Source organism: Phyllobates terribilis, unplaced genomic scaffold (genome assembly GCF_046119375.1).
Source record: "Phyllobates terribilis strain yellow unplaced genomic scaffold, ASM4611937v1 Scaffold_1__5_contigs__length_1240528914, whole genome shotgun sequence".
Lineage (NCBI taxonomy): Eukaryota > Metazoa > Chordata > Amphibia > Anura > Dendrobatidae > Phyllobates > Phyllobates terribilis.
In genome coordinates this window covers 174,130,267-174,147,118 of record NW_027362761.1, presented here as the reverse complement: position 1 = coordinate 174,147,118, position 16,852 = coordinate 174,130,267, and the positions used below count along the sequence as shown (strand labels likewise).

The 16,852-nt window shown below is 47.6% G+C and overlaps 1 protein-coding gene across 1 annotated transcript in view; it reads right to left on the bottom strand.

Moving 5' to 3' along the window:
- Positions 1-13,639: 13,639 nt before the first annotated feature.
- Positions 13,640-16,852, bottom strand: part of LOC141249762 (tight junction protein 2-like) — a 75,064-nt gene continuing 71,851 nt past the window's right edge. The window contains exon 10 of the mRNA XM_073669802.1: positions 13,640-13,847. The gene's annotated coding sequence lies outside the window, so the exon portion shown is untranslated. The remainder of the gene's footprint in view (positions 13,848-16,852) is intronic.

Below are 16,852 nucleotides of genomic sequence, written 5' to 3'. Positions count from 1 at the left end.
ACACCTCTTGAGGAATATGTCTAGGTGTGTAGTGAGCATTTTTAACACTCAGATTCCTGGAATTGTATAATGTTGGGCTGAGTCAGTGGAAAATTACCATTTTTTTCCACCAAAATGTTGCTTTGGCCCCAAGTTTTCAATTTTCAAAAGGAAAAAATGAACGGTACAATTTGTTACGCAATTTCTCCTGAGTACACGGATAGCCCATATCAGGTCACCATATTGGAGTTCAGATTTTGCTGGAATCGTTTGCGGGTGCCATGTCACATTAGCAGAGACTCCGAGGTGCCAGAACAGTAGAATCCCCCCCATAAATGACCCCATTTTTCAAACTACACCTCTCAATGGATTCATCTAGGGGATCATATTGACACCACAGGTGTGTCACAGAATTTTATACCATTGAGCGTGAAGAAAAATAATTAAATTTTTACCACAAAAAAAAATTGTTTTAGCCCCAGATTTTACATTTTCACACAAGGAAATGGGTAAAAATGGCACCAAATTTGTCACACAATTTCTGCTGAATGTGGCAATACCCCATATGTGGCTGTACAGTACTGCTTAGGCACATGAAGAGACTCGGGAGGGAAGGAGCAATATTTTACTCTTGGAGGACAAATCATAGAATAGTTTGCGGACTCCATATACAGAGCTCTTAAGTGCTAGAAGAGCAGAATCCCCCTCAAGCAACCCTATTTTGGAAATTATACACCTTTAGGAGTTTATCTACAGGTGTAGTGACGATTTTAACACCATGGGCATTTCAGAAACAAGCAGCAATGGATGTTGCAGAGTGAAAATTGAAATACGGAATACGCCCATATATTGCAGTGCCCAGCTCGTGCTTCTGGAGTCATGGACTCCATAAGTTAAGAAGAATTTCATCACTACAGAAATGCAAAACATGTGGACACTAAATGTTGTTAGGCACACTGTGGGGCTCAGAAGGGAGTGGGGTATTTGGATTGGGAGCGCAGAATTTGCTGTATTTATTTTGGGGGACGAGGAGCCATAGCGCTTTTCCAGAGCCTTAGTTGTACCAGTAGCATGGAAGCCCCCTATATTTCCATTGACAGACCCAAGTTGGGACTTGCTTTTTTTGTGGATTGAGTTTAAGCTTTATTGGCAACATTTTACATAACATTTTGGATCACATTTATCCTGCGCTCTACCCTGAGCACTTACATCAGAGTTTCCATCCAAATCTCCACATGATGTGATTCAGATGAAACCTCTGAGGGATCCAATCATTATAATGAGGCAGCAGAGTTACTCTGGACTCCATCTGGGCTCCGTTCAATGTTGTTTTCTTCAGAGGTGCAGAAAGCCGGATTTTGGTAAGAACTTACCTGTAAAATCCTTTTCAGCGAAGGAAGGAAGGGAGACACAGATTCTCTACTTCGTGGGTAGGCGGAGCCCCATAGGATAGTCACCTCAGATTGGAAAAAGACGACCGGCCCCTCCAGTATATAGGCTCCTCCTACTCCCATGTTCATCAGTCCGTACACAAGCTAAGGAAGAGCAGACCAACCAGTAGAACAACATATCCCCTTCTGAAATTTCAGAAATGAGAGAAAACAGGTTATGTAATAGAAACACACAGTCTTAGGCATACCCCATTGGACCTGACAACTGTGTAGAGCTGGCGAAACTGGAAGGAGAGCCATAGAGCGCTAAACCCAGTCCAGAAGATCGACATCAGGAAGGAGACGCGCTGCATCTAGAAACACAAAAAAACACTTCTGCCCTGGGAGGGTGCTGTGTCTCCCTTCCTTCCTTCGCTGAAAAGGATTTTACAGGTAAGTTCTTACCAAAATCTGGCTTTCAGCAGCAGAAGGGAAGGAAGGGAAACACAGATTCTCTACTTCATGGGACGTCCTAAAGCAGTACCTACTTAAGGGTGGGAAATAGAGGCAGAAGCTTCCATACCCCAAAACTTAGGCAAGAGCGCAAACCGCACTAAAATAACGGAAAACTAAGTAAAGGGATAACTTAAATTACCGCCGCCTGCAGGACCCTGCGTCCCAGGGCAGCATCGGCTGAAGCACTTACGTCCACCTTATAAAACTTAGTAAAGGTGTGAACGGAGCGCCAGGTGGCCGCCCGGCAGAGCTGCGCTGCCGAGGCCCCCTGACGAAAAGCCCACGATGAGCCAATGGCTCTCGTGGAATGAGCTTTAACTTTAACCGGACAAGGCTTGCCCTTGAGCCGGTACGCTTCCAGGATAGCTGAACGGATCCACCGAGCTATCGTGTCTTTGGAAGCACGTTGACCACGCCGACGACCTGCCGGAATTATAAAAAGAGTCCGACTTCCGAAAACCTTGGGTGATCGTAAGATAGAACCTCAATGCCCGCACTAAGTCCAACGAGTGCAAGGCCCGCTCCCTTGGATTCTTAGGTCCTGGACAAAGAGAAGGCAACACAATGTCCTGATTAATGTGGAAATGTGACACTACCTTAGGCAAAAAATCTTCACAAGTACGAAGCACCACGCGATCCGGAAAAAATTCCAGAAAAGGAGGTGAGCAAGAAAGTGCTGCCAATTCCGATACCCTTCTCAAAGAGGTGACTGCCACCAAGAAGGCCACCTTCCAAGAAAGTAGTGAAAGTTTAGCAGAATCCATAGGCTCAAAAGGCCTATGCTGAAGGGCTTCCAGGACTAGATTAAGCCGCCATGGAGCCACAACTGCCCTCCGTGGCGGAAACTGACGTGCGACTCCGCGAAAAAAAGAGCGCACATCCCTACGAGAGGCAATAGCCTTCCTAAAAAGTGCGGAAAGAGCAGATACCTGTCCCCGCACCGTACTAACTGCCAAACCCCTGGCCAGACTAGATTGCAGAAAGGCCAAGAAGTTGGGGATGGAAAAAACCCTCGGGTTTCTTGAGGATCCAGAACACCATGAATAGAAAGACTCCCAAGTTCTGTGATAAATCCTGGACGTAGCTGGACTCCGGGCCGCCCGCAAGGTAGCAATGACCTCGGGCGAAAAACCGCGACGGGTCAAGATCTTGGTCTCAAGAGCCACGCCGTCAAACGAAGGGACCTCAGGTCCGGATGACGAATGGGCCCCTCAGTGAGCAAGTCCGGGCGAAGGGGCAGCGGAAACGGAGGTGCCGCCTGAAGAGACACCAGCGTCGAATACCATGTCCTCCGCGGCCAGTCTGGTGCTATCAGAATTATTGATACCCTTTCGAGTTTGATCCGTCGGATCACCAGAGGTAGTAAGGATATCGGCGGAAACGCATAGATCAGCTTGAACTGACCCCACGGGGCCACTAGAGCATCCACCGCCACCGCCTCCGGGTCCCTGTACCTGGACATGAACGTCGGAACCTTGGCGTTCAGCCTGGATGCCATCAAGTCCACCTGAGGAGTCCCCCAACGGGAACACAGCAGAGAAAACACTTCTGGATGGAGACTCCATTCCCCAGGGTCCACTTGCTCGCGACTGAGGAAGTCCGCCGAGATATTCAACACCCCTGGAATGTGAATTGCAGAGATTGCTGGAACTTTGGACTCGGCCCAGACCAGGATCCGAGAGACCTCCGACAAGAGACTGGAACTCCTCGTCCCGCCTTGGTGGTTGATGTACGCGACAGCCGTAGCGTTGTCCGACTGGATCCGGACCGGTAGACCGCTCAATAAGACCGCCCAATGTTGGAGGCAGAGAAATATTGCTCTCAACTCCAAAATGTTAATCGGGAGAGACGACTCCTTTGGCGACCAGACTCCCTGAATCCAGAGGTTGTTCCAAACTCCCCCCCAGCCTGTCCGGCTGGCATCGGTTGTCACCACCGACCATCTCGGAGGAAGGAAGGATTTCCCCACGGATAGAGTCTCCGGACGTAACCACCATCCAAGAGATTCTCGCACCCTGCGCGAGATAATGACCGAGCGATCCAGAGAAGTTAGCGATCGATCCCAATGGGTCAGAATAAGGCTCTGGAGATCCCGGGAATGAAATTGTGCAAATGGTACTGCTTCCATAGTTGCCACCATTTGACCCAGAAGGCGCATGCATTCCCGAAGGGACATTGACAGCGCCGACCTCATAGCCTGGACCAGAAGACGAAGGTTCGTCTGTTTGACAGGAGGCAGGGACACAACTGCCCGAACAGTATCGAACTGCATCCCCAGGAAAAGAATGGACTGTGCTGGCTCCAATGACGATTTCTTCCAATTGATCAGCCACCCGAAGTCCATCAGGTACTGAAGGGAGAGATCGCGAGCCGCTATTGCCTCCTCCGCTGTGGGTGACACTATGAACAGGTCGTCCAGGTAGGGGAGGATCGTAACTCCCTGTCTTCGAAGAAGCGCCATGAGAGGAGCCAGAATTTTTGTAAAAACCCTGGGAGCTGAGGCCAACCCGAAAGGCAGGGCCACAAACTGGTAATGGGTTTGACCTATAGCGAAACGCAAGAAACGCTGGTGAGCCCTGCCGATAGGGATATGCAAATAGGCGTCGCGGATGTCTATGGACACCAAGAAATCATACTGCGACAGGGTCGCTATCACCGATCGGAGAGACTCCATGCGGAACTTCCGCGTACGGACGTAAATATTCAAATCCCTGAGATCCAGCACTGGACGAAACTTGTCCTTTTTGGGGACCACAAAAAGGTTGGAATAAAAACCCTTTCCCTGGTCTTCCGGAGGAACCTGAACCACACCCTGCTGTAGGAGAGAGTCGACCTCCTGAAACAGTGCGGCAGCCAGTCTTGGCACGGACGGAACGCCCGTCAGACGAAACCTGTCTGGAGGCAGCGAATGAAACTATGAAATAGCCTGCCGACATAACCCGTGTCATCCAGGAATCTGCTATGTGGGATGCCCAGATCGACCCGAATTGTAGCAGACGACCTCCCACCCGAGAGCCCTCGGGGGGATCCCTGGCGTCAGTCAGCCTTAGCAGACTTTTTATCAACCTCCCGTCTGTCCTGAAGGGACCGTTGCTCCCAAGGAGTACAAGATTTCTGGGCGGATCTGCCGGAGGATGAGGGACGACCCAATCTCCAAGAAGGCTGACTGAATCGTCCCCTGGCCCGAAAGGACCGAAGACCTCTGCTGGGCCCTGTCCTGCTGGCTGTGGATGCCACTGCCTTTTTCCCAGGCAGAGTAACATCCTTAGCTTTAGCTTTGGCAATTAGTTCCGAAAGATCTGAACCAAAGAGCTGACCACCCTTATATGCCAGACTAAGCAATCCCTGTTTGGATACTGCATCCCCGGTCCACTGTTTAAGCCACAGAGCTCTTCTAATCGTGACTGCCGAAGCCTGAGCCCTGGACAGAATTGAAGCAGTGTCCAGTACTGCATCTCTGCCATAACACATAGCTTCTTCCATTCGCTGAAAAAGCTTTTCCACTTCTGAACGCGAAGTCCCATCCTGCCACGCCGCACGCAGCTGATCCAACCACCGCAGAGAAGCCTCACCGGCCCACATGGTCCCCAAGGCCGCTCGGAAACCATGACCCGCGGCTTCATAGATGGATTTCGCCGCTGACTCCGACCTTCTGTCCAAAGGATCCTGAAGATTGGCTCTCCCTTTAACAGGAAGCAGGGAAGACTTGGTCAGCTGAGACAGAGATATATCCACCTCAGGAGAGGGAACCCAATTAGTAACCATCTCCTTGGCACAGGGATATAGGGCATCAAAAAAACGCGTTCCTCGGAAGCGTTTATCCGGACACTGACGCTCCTTCTCCACCACTTCGTTAAGTTCCTCATGCGCAGGTAACGTAGAACGAACACGGCGCGTCTTCTGATACAGACGGCCCGACCTAGACGGTCTTGTCGGCTCTTCAGACAGCTCTAATACTTCCCGCATGTCCTTAATAAGCCCATCTACGCGACCAGAAAGAGAAACAGAGTGATCCTGTTGATCCTCCTCTTCGGACTCAGAAATTTCATCAACCGAATCTGTTGGTGAATCCGAAGCCTCTGATGCGCTCTGCGAGGGAGACAACGCCACCATAGTCTTGCGGCGCTTTTTACCTCGTGGCATTGGGTGTGATCTAGCTGACACCCACTGTCCCAGGAGACTAGAGAGACTATCAATGGAGCGAGTGAGCGCCTCCACCTTAACATCACTGAGCGTTGAACTTGATGTAGTAGAAGGCCTGAGTGTATCAGAGGCGTGCGACTGAACCTGAAACGGATCAGGAGACCGATCCGCACTCCCAGGCCCCTGATCCGACATGCCACCCACACCAGATGCCAGGATGTACAACAAGGATGGCAAAAAAGTGTGAAAGCTGCACAGCCTGTTTTCAAAACTCACTTTTTTATATATATATATATATATTTTTTTTATATATGCGACAGGCTCTGAAGGGTTAAAGCTCACCCTTAGAAAAGAGCTACCCCAGAGATGCCGAGCAAAAAATCAATAGGGGGAAACTCCCTTAAACACCATGTGTTTCCCCTAAAGTTCCACTTTTTCAGAAGGGGTTAACATCACAGCAACTAGAATACTACACAGCCTAAAAGGTCAGTGAAGTAAATAGCTTTAGGAGAGAAAGCGGCAGTGCTCACGAGGACTCCTAATAGGTAGCCTGGAGAGACAGCACTGACAAAGAACCCCTGCCAGAGGCAAAGGGGACTCACCGGTACTGCGGCGACCGCTCCTCCTAAGTGTGTGGACGGACGGGGAGCAGAGAGCATGAGGCGCCGCTGGACGCCGGAGGGAGAAGCAGGGACCGCCAGCGCACGCTCAACCAAGCGCTTCCTGCCTAAGTAATGACGGCAGGAAGCCAGGAGACGCTAGGCCACGCCCCCGCTAGGCCACGCCCCCGCCTTATTCAAACAACAAAAATGAGGGCAGAAAACTTCCTACCTCTATGAAGGCAGGAAGCAAGTCAATAAAAGCAAGAAAACGCGCGCCAATACAGGGAGCTTCCTGCTTCAATGAAGGCAGGAAGCAAAAACGAAAAAGGATGCGCAAATAAAAAATAAAAATTAAAATTACTGGCCTCCGTCTCTGCTCCCCAGTCATGGCAGCGTCTGAAATAGACAAGAAACACACAGGCAGTACACTTGCCGTAGCCGTCAAAGATACTCTTTAGACCAAAGAGCACTTACCCGGCTGAACGCCACAGGGATCCTCAGGGATGTGTGGCGCCATGGCTCTTTGCTCCCCCCTATGGCGGAGCACGCAGGGACCCTCTCAGATGTGTGGTGTGCGCCTCCGCCAGGGAGCGCCCTGTATCCCCCGGGGCCGGCAGGAATAAGTGGGAACCTCCTCAAGGGGTACACAGAGCTGCCAGGGGAGGGTCAGGGGTCTCAGCAGCGCCGAGACCCCCAGAGACCTCTAGACCACGGGGGGTCCAGGACTCGCTGGATATAAAATAACAACTCTTCTGAGGAGCTGCCGAAGCGACTATCCTCTGAGACCTCAGATAAAAAGACTGATGAACATGGGAGTAGGAGGAGCCTATATACTGGAGGGGCCGGTTGTCTTTTTCCAATCTGAGGTGACTATCCTATGGGGCTCCGCCTACCCACGAAGTAGAGAATCTGTGTCTCCCTTCCTTCCCTTCTGCTGCTGAAATCTCTGGCGGACAGTGCTTTTATACACGCTTAAAAAGACAAACACCACTGGATCATAGGCCAGATGGCATCCACAGTGCCTCCATTTCCCTTATTATAGGGAATCTTCCTCCAAGGGTTGTCCGACTCACATATTTCAGAGATTTACACGGAAACCCCGGTGTAAGCGCTCAGCGTAGATAAATGTGCGCCGAGCCTTACTGTGATCTTTGGGAGGCAGAATGAACAAAAAACAGCAGGTGAAGAATTTGTTCTATTTATTTTTTATGCCGTTCCTTGTGCGGTATAAGTGATAACACTGCTTTGTTCTTCGGGTTGGTGCAATTAAAGCGATACCAGTTTCATATCTTTTTTTTATGGTTGGCTGCGGTCACACACTAAAAAAAAAAAAAAAGCCTTTTGTTTGCAAAAAAAAAAGTTTTTGCATTGCCATATTTTGAGAGCTATAATTTTTCTAGATTTCTGCCAGCAGTCATGTGAGGGTTTGTTTTTTTGCCGGACGAGTTGACATTTTTATTGGCACCATTTTTGGGCACATAACATTTGATTGCCTTCTATTCTGATTTCTGGAAGGCAGACTAAATAAAAACCAGCAATTCAGAAATTGTGTTTTTTTTTGTGTGGTTCACAGTGTGGTAAAAGTGGTAAGGCAGCTTTAGGGTATGTGAACACGATCAGTAAACACTGCGGATTGGACAAAACGCACATGCACTGCGTGCAAACCGCAGCGTTCTACATTACAAGCAAAGTAGATGGGATTTCAAGAAATACCATACCCACTATGCGTCTCCGTGCAACCTGCGAATCACCCACGGACACGGACATGCGGCGCGTCTTTCCAGACCGCAGCATGTCAATTTCTCTTGCGGAGTTGCTAGTCTCCGCAAGAGAAATTAGATCAGTGCAATGTATTGATTGCGGTGAATCCGCATGGTTCAATGAACACATGCGGATTCACCTGCGTGCAGCGCTTTGGACGCAGCATAAAGTATGCTGCGTTCAAAGCGCTGACAGCACGGATCGTGTGCACATACCCTTATTCTTCGGATCAGTAAAATTACAGCGATATCACATTTGTAATTTTTTATATTTTGCCACTTTTACACAAAACTTTTATAGAAGAAAGAATTGTTTTTGCTTCACTTTATTCTAAGAGCTAAATTTCTTTTCATTCTCCACTGATGGAGCTGTATGGCGGCTTGTTTTTTTGCAGGACAAGATGACATTTTCAGCGATACCACTTATTTACAATTATTTGTAAACTTATTTATCGACTTTTTGATTGCGTTTTATTCCACTTTTTGTTTGGGGGTACAATGAAAAAGCATAGGTTTTTGCCACGTTTTTATTTTCTACATTGAAGGGATTAACTAATGTCACAGATTCATAGATCAGGTTGTTCCAGACACAGCAATACCAAATATGTGCGCTTTGTTTATTTTTGTTTTTACATAAATATGCCCATTTATTGGTATAATATTTTTTTCATGTTTATTTCTTTATATTTTTTTTTTCTACTTAGACCCTCTACGAGACATTAACTTTTATTACGCTGATTGAGCATGGTAATGCACCAGCATTGTAGTGCATTACACATGTCAGTGTGACACTAACAGAAGCCTTTTAGACCAAGCTACTGGCATGGTCTAAACAGGCTACCGTAGTTGGCAGACCCGAAGGTAGTCATGACGACCTTGGGTTGCCATGACAACAATCAGGAGCCTGCGATCACGTCTCAGGGGTGCCGATATTGTGAAATGCTGTGATCGATATTGATTGCAGCACTTAGGGGGTTAAACAGTCCTGGCTGTGATAGCCGGGACTCGGCTATCACTTAAAGAGGTTGTCCACTACGAAAAAATGGCCCAATGTATTTAAACGGTGAAGATAAGTGTTTTTGTAAATACCTTCTGATGTGCGTCTTGCCTGTGAGTGACGCTATCACTGACCACTCACAGGCATCATGTGACCCCCGACTGCAGCCGGCTCTGGCATCCGCTGATGTCACGTCAAGTTCTGGCTGCAGCCGGGCATGACCCGCTGATTGATGGGTTCCGGGCAGGGTTTCCCCACGCGTCACAGCCCAGCATCTACCGCACGCTTTCCCAATGAATGCAGGAGAGGGAAAGCGCGCAGTGTATGCTGGGCTGTGATGCGCAGGGAAACCCCACCCAAAGCCCATCAATCATGCGGGGAGCGCATCACGGAGTCAACCTCTTTAAGCAGATTTCCCGGCAGCGATTGCACAGGCACAGCTCCTGTGTCACGCACGATCGTAATGACGTATAGGTACATCAAAGGTTGTGATTGGGTTAATTTCAGGGTATTCACATCCTAATTGGAGTAAGGGTTCAGAAATTCCAGCTCTTTAATATGTAGCTGCCAATTTATAGAGGGACCCAAAGTAATTGGACAATTACCTCAAAAGCACTTTAATGGGCTGCATGGGCTATTCCGTTGTTAATCTATCATCAAACAGGTAAAAGGTCTGGAGCTTATTCGCATTTGGAAGCAGTTGCTGTGAACTCAAAACATGTGGTCAAAGAGCTCCTCAATGGAAGAGAAACAGACCATTATTAGGCTGAAAAAAAATACAACAGTGAGCTAGCAGAAATGTTAGAAGTGGCAGAGTCAAAATTTTGGTACATTCTGCAAAAAAAGCCTGCACTGGTGAACTTGGGAACTCAAAGGCCTGGACATCCATGGAAGACAACAGTGGTGGATGATCGCAGAGTCCTTTCCATGGTGAAGAAAAACCCCTTCACAACATCACAAAGTCTACTTTAAAGAGAAGACTTCATGAGAACAATTACAGAGGAGAGGGTTCACCACAAGGCGCAAACCATTAAAGAAGTTGTCCACTAGTTCTACATTGATGCCCTATCCGTATGATAGGGCATCAATGTAAGATCGGCCAGGGTCCCACACGAGGCACCCCCGCCGATCAGTTATCAGTGACGGCGGCGGCCGGAAGTGCTCACCTGCGGGGCTCCGCTGTCAAGTGGTAGTGGCCACCGCGGTGTACTGCACATCTGCCTCCCATTCAATTGAATAGGAGATGGATCTGCACTACACCGCGGCGGCCACTACCACTTGACGGCGGAGCCCCACAGGTGAGCACTTCCGGCAATCGGCACAGATAACAGCTGATCGGCAGGGGTGCCGCGTGCGGGACCCTGGCCAATCATACATTGATGCCATATCCTACAGAAGGGGGATCAATGTAAAAGTAGTGGACAACCCCTTTAATCAGCCTTAAAAATAGAAAGGCTAGATTAGATGTTGCCAAAAAACATCTAAAGAAGCCAGCCCAGTTCTGGAAAAGCATTCTTTGGACAGATGAAACTAAGATCAAACTGTAGCAGAATGTTGGGAAGGATTGTGATCCAAAGCACACTACATCCTCTGTAAAACACGGTGGAGGCAGTGTGATGGCATAGGCATGCATGTCTTCCAGTGGCATTGGGTCACTAGTATTTTTATTGATGATGCGACTGAAGCAGCTGGATGAATTCTGAAGTGTACAGGGCTATAGTTTCTGCTCAGATTCAACCAAATGCTGCAAGGTTGATTGGACGGCGCTTCACAGTAGAGATGGACAATGACCCAAAACATACTGTGAAAGCAACCCAAGAGTTTGAGGCACAGAAGTGGAATATTCTGCAAATTGCCGAGTCAATCACCAGATCTCAACCCCATTGAACATGCATTTCACGTGCTTAAGACAAAACTTAAAAGGGGTTGTCCGGTCCAAATCGATAAGTCTGCATTCACTGTGTGACTGTAGACTTATGAAGCGCCGCTTTCAGACCCGGGACCGGAGGGTATTTATGAGTTATACGTTCTCCCGGCCAGTGGGTGCGGCCATGTTTCCATAGAATTGTATGGAAAGACACACAAACAAGCAACAACTGAAGTCAGCGGCAGCAAATGCCTGGCAAAGCATCACAAAAGGAGGAAACCCAGTGTTTGGTGATGTCCATGGCCTCCAGACTTCAGGCAGCCATTGCCTGCAAAGGTTTCTCTACAAGTATTAAAAATTAACATTTTATTAGTGGAAAAATTTATTTGTCCAATTACTTTTGAGCCCCTGAAATGAGGAGGCGTAGAAAAAAAGGTTACAATTCCTAAACTCTTCACAGAATATTTTTGTACAACCCCTTTAATTAAAGCTGAAAGTCTAGAATATGTTTGTACAACCCCTTTAATTAAACCTGAAAGTCTACACTTCAAATTACATCTCAGTTGTTTAATTTTCAATAAAAAATAGTGGCATGCAGAGCTGAAATCACGAAGAGTCTGTCACCGTCCAAATATTTCTGGGCCTAACTGTATATCTTCAATCAAATTCCCATAAATCTACAGTACAGACCAAAAGTTTGGACACACCTTCTCATTTAAAGATTTTTCTGTATTTTCATGACTATGAAAATTGTACATTCACACTGAAGGCATCAAAACTATGAATTAACACATGTGGAATTATATAATTAACAAAAACGTGTGAAACAACTGAAAATATGGCTTATATTCTAGGTTCTTCAAAGTAGCCACCTTTTGCTTTGATGATTGCTTGCACACTCTTGGCATTCTCTTGATGAGCTTCAAGAGGTAGTCACCGGAAATGGTTTTCACTTCACAGGTGTGCCCTGTCAGGTTTAATAAGTGGGATTTCTTGCCTTCTAAATGGGGTTGGGACCATCAGTTGTGTTGTGCAGAAGTCAGGTGGATACACAGCTGATAGTCCTACTGAATAGACTGTTAGCTGCTTTTTTCTTGCCATAATACAAATTCTAAGTAAAGAAAAACGAGTGGCCATCATTACTTTAAGAAATGAAGGTCAGTCAGTACAAAAAATTTGTCAAACTTTGAAAGTGTCCCCAAGTGCAGTTGCAAAAACCATCAAGCGCTACAAAGAAACTGGCTCACATGAGGACCGCCCCAGGAAAGGAAGACCAAGAGTCACCTCTGCTTCTGAGGATAAGTTTATCCGAGTCACCAGCCTCAGAAATCGCAGGTCAACAGCAGCTCAGATTAGAGACCAGGTCAATGCCACACAGAGTTCTAGCAGCAGACACATCTCTACAACAACTGTTAAGAGGAGACTTTGTGCAGCAGGCCTTCATGGTAAAATAGCTGCTAGGAAACCACTGCTAAGGACAGGCAACAAGCAGAAGAGACTTGTTTGGGCTAAAGAACACAAGGAATGGACATTAGACCAGTGGAAATCTGTGCTTTGGTCTGATGAGTCCAAATTTGAGATCTTTGGTTCCAACCACCGTGTCTTTGTGCGACGCAGAAAAGGTGAACGGATGGACTCTACATGCCTGGTTCCCACCGTGAAGCATGGAGGAGGAGGTGTGATGGTGTGGGGGTGCTTTGCTGGTGACACTGTTGGGGATTTATTCAAAATTGAAGGCATACTGAACCAGCATGGCTACCACAGCATCTTGCAGCAGCATGCTATTCCGTTCGGTTTGCGTTTAGTTGGACCATCATTTATTTTTCAACAGGACAATGACCCCAAACACATCTCCAGGCTGTGTAAGGGCTATTTGACCAAGAGGGAGAGTGATGGGGTGGTACGCCAGATGACCTGGCCTCCACAGTCACCAGACCTGAACCCAATCGAGATGGTTTGGGGTTAGCTGGACCGCAGAGTGAAGGCAAAAGGGCCAACAAGTGCTAAGCATCTCTGGGAACTCCTTCAAGATTGTTGGAAGACCATTTCCGGTGACTACCTCTTGAAGCTCATCAAGAGAATGCCAAGAGTGTGCAAAGCAGTCATCAAAGCAAAAGGTGGCTACTTTGAAGAACCTAGAATATAAGCCATATTTTCAGTTGTTTCACACTTTTTTGTTAGGTATATAATTCCACATGTGTTAATTCATAGTTCTGATGCCTTCAGTGTGAATGTACAATTTTCATAGTCATGAAAATACAGAAAAATCTTTAAATGAGAAGGTGTGTCCAAACTTTTGGTCTGTACTGTACATATATTGTATTTTGCATATTTTTGATCTGGTCACAAAACTATCTGGCATTAGCAGTGTTCGTACCCAGCTTACTGCATATTAATGGGAAAAATTAATATCAAATTTATTTTATTTTAATAAAGAAAAATTAAACAGCGATTCAAGTAATTGAGATCCCAGTGCTGCTTTCACTTATATTTTGTTATGAATTTGCCTTTAATTGAATACAAAATACAGATAAATTGGCTTTTACATGTATATTTAAATCTTTGGTTAGACGAAGAAAATTGTTCTGGCATTGGAAGACCCATCACATGGACCTACAATGTAAAATGAAAAACAACCATTAGTTATATTCAATATTTTCACTTCCAACAGATTTAAGCACTCATTTATCACGCATCTATATTTTTTGCTAGACACAAGTTTTGTTAGGTCGTTTTAAACAAACATTTTTTATTACTATTGAGTCCGCATTTTTATATACAGAGGGTGAAATACGTATTGAACACGTCATCAATTTTCTAAGTAAATTTATTTCTAAAGGTGCTATTGACTTGAAATTCTCACCAGATATCGGTAACAATCTATCCAATCCAAACAAGCAAAGAAATCATACCATAGATGTCCATAAATTAAGTTGTGTGTAATAATGAGAAATGACACAGTGAAAAGACGGATTTTGGTAAGACCTTACCTGTAAAATCCTTTTCAGCGAGGGAAGGAAGGGAGACACAGTCATTACTAGTGGGTAGGCGGAGCCCACATAGGATAGAACACCTCAGATTAAAAAAGAGTGTTGTCCGGCCCCTCCAGCTTGGGCTCCTCCTACTCCAGCTCTCCAGTCCGTACACAAGCTAAGGAAGAGCAAATATCACCAGCGGAGCAACATAACCCCTTCTGAAGAACTTCAGAGAAAAAACAAGAGACAGGTTATGCATATAACAGAAAAAACCACACAGTCCCAGGTACTACTCACTGGACCTGACCACTGCGATGAGCTGGCAATGCTGGAACAGAGCCTTAGCGCGCCGACCTCAGCCCAGATAATCGCTATCAGAGAAGGGTCACGCTGCATCTGAAAACACAACAACACACTTCTGCCATGGGAGGGAGCTGTGTCTCCCTTCCTTCCCTCGCTGAAAAGGATTTTACAGGTAAGGTCTTACCAAAATCCGTCTTTCAGCAGCAGATGGAAGGAAGGGAGACACAGTCATTACTAGTGGGACGTCCCAAAGCAGTCCAAAAATTAAGGGTGGGAAAAAACCAACAAAGGCAGAATCCCAACAACCTAGAAAAAATGCGCAACTAGCGCTAAATACAAGTTAACGATAACTTAAACTACAGCCGCCTGCAGGACCCTACGTCCTAAGGCTGCATCAGCGGAAGCACTGACGTCCACCTTATAAAACTTTGTAAAAGTGTGGACGGAGCGCCAGGTAGCCGCCCGGCAGAGTTGAGCTGCCGAGGCCCCTTGATGAAAAGCCCACGATGAACCCACAGCTCTCGTGGAGTGAGCTCGAATCTTAATTGGACAAGATTCGCCCTTGAGTCGGTAAGCCTCTAAAATGGCCGACCGAATCCATCGAGCTATAGTGTCCTTGGAAGCTCGTTGACCACGCCGACGACCTGCTGGAATCACAAACAGAGAGTCCGATTTCCGAAAACCTTGAGTAATAGACAAATAGAACTTCAAAGCCCGCACTAAATCCAATGCGTGCAAGGCCCGTTCCTTCGCATTCCTCGGTTCCGGACAGAGCGAGGGCAACACAATATCCTGGTTAACATGAAATTGTGACACCACCTTAGGTAGAAAGTCGCCCCGTGTGCGAAGCACCACGCGATCCGGGAGAAACTCCAGAAAAGGAGGCGAGCAAGAAAGAGCCGCCAGTTCAGAAACCCTTCTCAAAGAGGTGACTGCCACTAAAAAGGCAACCTTCCAAGAAAGCAAAGAAAGGCTAACAGAGTCCATAGGCTCAAAAGGCCCATGTTGAAGAGCCTCCAAGACCAGATTGAGCCGCCAAGGGGACACAAGCGCCTTCCGCGGCGGAAACTGACGGGTTACCCCGCGAAAAAAGGAACGAACGTCCCTACGCGAGGCGATAGCCTTCCGAAACAGCAAGGACAAAGCAGAAACCTGACCCCTCAGAGTGCTAACTGCCAAACCCTTGTCCAGGCCATACTGCAAAAAGGCCAACAAATTGGGAATGGAAAAAATCCTCGGGTTCCTTGAAGAACCCGAACACCATGAAAAGAAGGCCTCCCAAGTCTTGTGATAGATCCTAGTAGTGGCAGGACCCCTGGCAGCTCGCAGAGTGGCAATGACTTCGGCTGAAAAACCTTGACGAGTCAAGATTTCGGTCTCAAGAGCCACGCCGTCAAACGCAGAGATTTCAGGTCCGGATGACGAACGGGCCCTTGGGTTAACAGGTCCGGGCGAAGAGGGAGAGGAAGTGGAGGCGCAGCCAGAAGCGACACCAGCGTCGAGAACCACGTCCTCCTTGGCCAGTCTGGGGCTACTAACATAGCCGAGACTCTTTCCAGTCTGATCCGACGCAACACCAGAGGAAGTAAGGATATCGGCGGGAACACATAGATTAGCTCGAATTGGTCCCACGGAGCCACCAGAGCATCCACCGCCACAGCCTTCGGGTCCTTGTACCTGGACATGAACGTCGGTAACTTGGTGTTGAACCTTGATGCCATCAAATCCACTTGAGGAGTTCCCCAACGGGAGCACAGCTGTGCAAAAATTTCTGGGTGAAGACTCCATTCTCCGGGATCCACCTTCTCGCGACTGAGGAAGTCCGCCGTGATATTCTGAACTCCCGGAATGTGAATCGCAGAGATGGCTGGCACCTTGGCCTCGGCCCATACCAGGATCCGAGACACTTCCATCATGAGCCTGGAGCTCTTCGTTCCACCTTGATGATTGATATACGCGACCGCCGTCGCGTTGTCTGTCTGCACTCGGACTGGCAGACCGTTTAAAGGGACCGTCCAGTGTTGAAGGCAAAGGAAAATCGCCCTCAATTCCAGGATGTTGATCGGCAGGACAGACTCTTCCGACGACCATACTCCCTGAATCCAGAGATCGTTCCAGACACCCCCCCAGCCTGACAGGCTGGCATCGGTGGTTATAACCGACCACCTCGGAAGGAGGAAGGACTTCCCCAGGGATAACGCTTCCGGACGTAACCACCATTCTAGAGACTCTCGCACCCTGTGGGAGATGATGACACTGCGATCCAGCGAAGCCTGTGATCGATCCCAACGGTTCAGAATGAGCATTTGGAGAGTCCTGGAATGAAATTGGGCAAACGGA